The 7,086-nt window shown below is 47.8% G+C and overlaps 1 long non-coding RNA gene across 1 annotated transcript; it reads left to right on the top strand.

The window, feature by feature from the left end:
- Window positions 1-769: 769 nt before the first annotated feature.
- Window positions 770-6,820, top strand: LOC125417623 (uncharacterized). The gene is made up of 2 exons (XR_007237200.3): window positions 770-1,083; window positions 5,311-6,820. It is a non-coding gene; the product is annotated as an uncharacterized LOC125417623 (long non-coding RNA).
- Window positions 6,821-7,086: the final 266 nt, after the last annotated feature.

Genomic DNA, 7,086 nt, shown 5'->3' on the forward strand with positions numbered 1-7,086 from the left:
ACCCCTGGGATTGCAGACATGTGTGGCCTCCCCACTTTTTACATGGGTACATGGGAGGTTGAAACCAGTTCCTCGGGCTTCTTCAGCAAGTGGTGTTATTTGGTAAGCTATCTCTCTAGCCCCACAAACTACGGATGTTTTAAGGTATATGAGAGTAGGTCAGTTGATTACCAGTGGGTAAAGGAGCCTACCCCTAAGCCTGAGTACCTGAGCAGCCGAGTTTGATTCCCAGGACCCACTTGGTAGGAGAAAACTGGGTTCTCTGAGCTGTCCTCTGACTTTCCCAATCTTACTGCGATGCACCCTCACCCCCCACCCAAATACACAAAGTAAATAAAACAAAAAGTGAAGTCTATGAGAGAATGTGCCTAGAAAATGTGCAAATATTGCATATGCCATTTGCATAAGAGAGTTGAGCATCTGTGGATTTGGGGATCCACTGGTGTCGGGTAGCCGGTTCCCCACCCCCACTCTCTTGCTGCACACACGGATACGGCACCTCCCCCTTGCATTTCTCCAGCTTTCCTGGGCCTGCCTGACGCCTGGTAAAGCCATCCCAGTCCTCGGATCTCAGCTTCCAGGCTGCTAAGGTGGCTGTGGAAACGCGTCAGCCACCTTTGCACTTGGCTTTCTTTCTCCCATGGCGGTGGCACTGTGCACATAGTGGCTTGGCAGCCACACAGTGAAAAAAAAAGAAATCGAGCTAATCTTTAACTGTTTTTTTTTTTTTCTCCTACTCTCCTCAAATGTGCTAGACAATGAGAACAGACCATGACCTCTTTGTGAAAACCTGAAGTGACACCATTCCCTGGCAGTCACCCGGAGGGTTGGACGTGAGCAGGGTTCTCCTGAGTTCTGTAGTATGTTGCCCAGTCCCCCTCAGGGTGCCTTCCTCTTTCTCTGGGTTGAATCTTTCTTGTGGAGGAACCTCTTCCTAAGCCATCCGTGCAAGGCTTGGTTGGAGCCCGTGTTCCCTCAGCCAACTCAGAGTCTGGACTAGAGCTTGTTCTGAGTATTCTTCTGTCCGTATTGATTGGATCAAAGGGAGATTCATCTGGAACCCAGCTGAAGTTCTTCCAGATGGTAAGTTTGCTTCCAGATGGTGTGTTTTAATAGGAGAGAGAGAGAAAAAAAAAAAAGAGAGAGAGAAAGAAAGGGGGGGGAAGAGAAGCTCCTGCACACCAGCCTCATGCTAAACAAGGCCCTGTGACCTCATTTCTCCCTTGCCTCTTCCGACTGCAGAATGAACCCAGGTGCTGTCGGTTTTCATGAAAATTCTTTCCCCCAATTTCGTCATGAAATTAGGAGGCTCTGGCTAGTTGGAGTGTTGTTTAAAACCAAATCCTAATCATCCTGGATCACATGCCAGCCCGTGGTGGCACGGTTCTTCCTCTTTTTGAGGTTGAGATGAGTTAAAATCCCCCCTGAAGCTCCAAGAGACGTTCAAGAGCCGTCTAGGAGTCAGCACTCAGGTGCTCAGGGTCAGCTGACCTTGAAATGGAGGTGGCTTTCGGCAAATCTGAGCTTCTCTTCCAGTGTCATAGATCTGAAAAGCACTCGGTGCCACCTACGACATAAATAGACCTGGCAAGCACCGCATTGCTGTGGGGTCCGAGAAGAAACAGAGTGGGCTACCTCTTGCAAGATGGGTGGACACTGGGTACGTGGCATGTGGACTCAGAGGCAAACTTCCCTACAAACACAAACTTCCCTACTACGTACTTCCTCTACGTTACCTTTGCAAATGCCCTCTGGCCTAGACTTCTCAATACACGCCTTTGTGTGCTCTAGACTTTTCTGTTTGCTCAACAAGTCAATATTCATTCTTTCCTCCACTCTTCCATGCTATCAAGGGCTTTCCTAAACGCAATTCCTGAGCTTGAAGTCAGGGACACAGAGTGGCAGCAGTGAGCAAACCTTTGGCGGAGCCCAGACCATTCAGCCCAATGTCCCTTCTCTGGGACACTTCTCTGGGTCAGCAGGAATCACATGATGACACTTGAACCTCTGCCCTGTGCTTGTCTGTTCTACCTGCAAACTCCAGGCCTGACAATACAAAGGTCATTTGGGGACAACCCCAGTTGACCATACTAGCTACGTGCCTGCGCTCACAACCCACTGGCTGCCAACCAATCCAGCAACCAGGAATGAAAGACCTGGACCTCACCGAAAGTTCTTGTAGGCATTGCTCCATAGTCAATGTCAGTGGCTCAGTCAGGTTTATTTGCTTTCCTCGTGGTCAGTTTTATTACAGGGATTCGTTAGGAGCTCAGCAGTCAGTTGTACTCTGGTTGGGGTGAAGGGGTAGTGAGTAAGAAGTCATAGTACACTGATAAACTAGACCCCTCCACAAACTGGAAGTCCCCGGCCTCAGCATTCTTGGAGAGTGTCTAGTATAGGGACCTACAGCCTGTAGGAATGCAGAATGGAGAAACTGGAACAGAAATGGCTGAAACTTGGATAGGATTGAAGTTTGCATTTGAAATATCTTTGAAGATATTTCTTCAAATGATAGGCAGCACTGTGCTTGTCCATCTAGCCAAAAGCAGGGGAAACCCAAACTGCTGAAAACATGTCTATCGATGAAGAGAATACAGGCTTCCAAAAACTCGGGACCCTCTGTCAAAACCTAGTCAACTGTACACAGTGAACAATCGCTTGCATCTATTTCTTTCTCTTTTTCAGACTTTTAGGGCAGTCTCCCTATGTTACCCTAGATGCCCCCAAACTCACTGTGGAGATCAGGTTGTTCTAGAACTCACTGGCTGTACTCCTGTCTCTGCCTCCTGAATACTGGAATTATAGGCAGGTGCCACTCTGCCTACCTTTATTTCCATTTCTTTACACATGGCTTTCTTTTCTTTCTTCCTTTCCCTGGTGTAGGAGGTCCTTCTGTTTATGTGTTGCTTTCATTGGTTGAATAAAGAAACTGCCTTGGCCTTTTTATAGGGCAGAACTTAGGTAGGGATGAAGAAGACAAACTGAATGCTGGGAAGAAGGGCAGAGTGAGAGATGCTATGGATCTCCTGCCTGAGACAGATGCTAGTTAGAATCTTGCTGGTAAGCCACAGTCACGTGGCAATACACAGATTAACAGAAATGGGTTAAAGATATAAGAATTAGCCAATAAGAAGTTAGAGCTAATGGGCCAGGCAGTGTTTAAATGAAACAGTTTCTGTGTGTGACTATTTCAGGTGTAAGCTAGCCAGGCAGCTGGGAGAACAAGCAGCCCGCTCCTCCTGTTATATTTTTCTGACTCCTAAATTTGGTCATGTGTATTTGTGTGCAGGAGTGGTAACAGGGTCTTTTTAGACTTGCCTCGAACTCCTGAACCTTCTGCTTCAGCCTCCTGAGTCTGCTGCCTCATCCTCCTGTAGGTTTTCAAGCAGATCTCTCATAAAGACTTAAGGTTATTTAAATTCCTTCTCCCTAATAGGGTTGGCTTTGGTGTTCTGGTTGCAATAAAGCCTGCCTCTTCCTTAATTCACATGGGCTCTGCCGCTAACTCCTGCCCTATTATTCTGAAATTGATGAGCCTGTTCCGTCGTCATGGAGAATCAGAGCGTTGGAAGGTGCTCTGAGGTCATGTAGCCTCTGGGCAGAGCTGTACTTAAAGCCATTTTAGATCCACGGCGGCTGATACTGTTATCCTGTACCCCTATCATCATCCCTATTAAGCGATGCCACCCTACACATATCATGCTTTATTTCTGCCAGGTTCCCTGACCCTCATTTAAGTTATGCCCTCCATGGTCCTCACAGGGTGACCCCCTGTTATCCCGCGAGGAGTCAAAGGCGCCACAAGGCCTTGATTGGCCGATGCTTCGGCAGCTACTCACTGCCGAAGTGGGAATGAAAGCTGCTCCATGTAGCTCACGTGAAAAAGTGCCCAGACTCTTTTCCTGGCTGAAACCGCCTGTTCACAGGCGCTTGAGAGGCAGTTTCTGCCTCTCCTGTGTGTAAGACTTGGGAGCCCGTGTCTTAGGTTCTGGAAGATGCCCCAGTTTCCGGAACTGCAGACGCCCCCTACTGTTGACATGGAAAACTCCAAGCAAGGTGAGGGAAAGAGCCTGGAGGAAGAGAAATGTAGGAGGATGCCTTGCTTGCCTGATGCCCTTGTTCCTGCAGAGTCGTGGCAGGTGCTGTCCTTAGACATCTGCTTCACTGTCCTCTCAGACCCAGACCAACACAGCACTGGGCAATTACTTCAGCGGAGCGGCGCGCTGGTATAGAAAATAGCAAAGCCAATTCTTGTGTGATTGTTAAATAGGCAGCACGCTGGGCACCATCCCTTTTCATCTACACACAAACCATGGAGGTCAATCATATTATACTCTTTCCAAACTGTGGGGAAAGAACTGAAATTGGAAAGATAGAAGTCACTTGCTTCAGTTCTCGTGGCCCATGTGCTGTCTGCCTCCAGATCTAGCTTCCCAACATGGTTCTGAACTGCCTCTCCCATGATCCCGGGAGCAATGCAGCAAGAGGTTTGGCTTCCCAGCCCAGGGCAGAGCATGGGCTACTGCTCTTGACATGCTCAAGTCCACAGTGTGTTCGAGGCAGGCACTTCAGGACTGGGCTAATGTCAACTGATTGAGATTATGGTAGCTATCCCAATGTCATGTCTGAGCCATTGGCACTCCCAATGTCACGTCTGAGCCATTGGCACTGTTTATAGTTTGAAGTCTTTGCTTTATTTAGGACAGAGCACTTATTTGCCTAAAAAGTCCGAAGCCTTAGATGGGCGTGTTGCATAATTCCTGGGAACTCTTTTGACATGTCTCTTGGCAGGACATCGAATCATGAATTTCATGATCTGAAAAGAGTGTCAAAGTCCAGTGCTTAAAGGAGTGAAAAGCTTCTTCCTCTTGAGGTTTTACTCATGCCCTGACAAACGACTGTCACAAGAGCACAAACCCAGGGCTAGGTAAATGCTGCGCAGTAAACATTGACAGGAACATCATGGTTTGGTCCTTGTCTCTCAGAATTTGCCATCAAGGACAGGGGTTGGTAAATGATAACCTCTGTTTTGTGAATAAAGCTTTATTGGAACAGAGCCATATTTATTCTTTTGCATTTTGCCTATGGCCACAGAGTTGAGTAGCATTGGCAGGGATCACAAGGGCTGTGAGGTCTAAAATATTGACTTATGGTCCTTTACGAAGAAAGTTTGTCGATAACAAACTTGACAGATCAGATGTATGCCTTCCTAAGTCATGGGGACAGAGGTTAAACCCTATTAAATATTCTTGATCACTGGTAAATGTTGTTGAGAATGCTGGTTGGGTTATTTATTACTCTTTTTCTTAGAATAAAGCTGTCGGAATAGATCTTTGGCAGATCACTCTTCTGCCTGGAAGCCCTGAGAGGCTAGCTTTCATCCCTGGAGTGACTGGCTGGACTATCACAACCACAGACCAACCGTTTCTCTGTGGACACCTTAGGAGACTCCAGGTGCAAGAAATTCTGAAGCCCAAGCTGCAGCTCCTGCGTCAGGAGGTCCTGCCGCAGTCATGACTACTCCAGACAGCCCGTCTCAGCGTTGGAAGGCAGCTGTCTAGGCAAGACTCCAGATGACCCCACAGCTCTGCTCAGTTACTCTGTTACTTGCCTAGTAACTCAGCAGTGACTGGTGCTATGCAGGACTTGCTGTTGGTCCCTCTGCGGGGCCCGTGATTGGTGGAATTGTAACTGTGCTTTCACTGATGCAAATACAATCCTCCTTTTGCATACCACACCCATGCCACGAACATCCCCCCCCCCCCCGCCACCATTATGTAACCAGGCTATTGCGTTCACTTTCTGAACCAGCTAGACAGTAACTCTCACGTGGTACCCTCCAGTGGGGTAACATTAAGCCCTGCAAAAACTTTTTCAGGATGGTCTTCCCTTGCCTGCTTGAGACTTCTGTTATGAGGAGAGTCACCTAAGCTGGTGATACAAAGAGGAGGTGGGGCTGGAGTCAGCAGAGGAGGCAGCAGCAGCTATCTGGATGGTGCAGCAGCCTTGGTAGCCAGGAGATGGCCGCTGAAGGGCAGAGAGCCAAGCAGAAGGAATTGAGATACTGAAACCAGGTGAGGAGAAACAGGAAGTCAAAGCTGCGGAAAGTTCCGAGGAGCTGAGGACAAGAAGCTGCAGCTTCAGGCCCACTGAAGGACTTCAGGGAGCTGCCAAGACCTAAGAGCCATAAGAGTCAACGGTCAAGACACCCAAAGTATGGGAATTGTAATGGCTCCACTTTTAGGAGCTAAGGGTCTTTATATACAACAAACCTTCTGAGTCTACAAAGAGGAATGGGCGCCTGAAAGAGGACCCAGAGCAGCCAGTCTCTCTGCCTTGTGGCATCCAGTTCAGAACCCTGAGTCACAAGTTTCTGCTCCAGCCCATGTATGAGCCCTTAACATTAGAGAGCCCAGAACCACTGACTCTAATTCAATCAGGCTTTGTGTATTTGCAATTCCCACCTGAATAGTGCCAAAGATGCTCCAGCCAGATGATTGCTCAAACTCGAGTCATCTTGACTAAGGCTGGGCGGGAGATATGGCTCAGTGGGTAGAGAGCTTACTTAACATACACAAAGCTCTGGGTTTGATCCCTAGCGTGACACAACTAGAGTGTGGTGGTGCCCTCCTGTGAGACCAGCGCCTTGGAAGTACAGGAAAATCATGAGTTCAAGGCCATTGTAGATACTAGGGATTTCAATGCTATCCTGAGATATATGAGACTTTTTCTAAAAGAAAGTAAGTACATGTGATTATTCCCAAACTGGTCGATCATGATGGATTCTTCATTATAGAAATAAAGTCACCATTACCATTTACTGGGTGTTTACTACTTACCAGATAGTGATCCACACACTGTCCATGCATTAATGCAGTTTCTATCATGACCATGCCTGTGGCAACCAGTATGTTCTCTACATCTTATTTAGTTTTATTGATTTGGGATGCTGGAAATTGATCCCAAGGCCTCACAGACGCTCTACAAGTGTGCTACGCCCCCACTTGCCTATATCCCCATTTTGTAGCTAACGTCTGGTTGGGTAAGCTGAGCGCCACAGCCCTGGTAACCTGGTTTGTGCTCTTC

Source organism: Myodes glareolus, chromosome 14 (assembly GCF_982192425.1).
Source record: "Myodes glareolus chromosome 14, mMyoGla1.1, whole genome shotgun sequence".
Classification (NCBI taxonomy): domain Eukaryota; kingdom Metazoa; phylum Chordata; class Mammalia; order Rodentia; family Cricetidae; genus Myodes; species Myodes glareolus.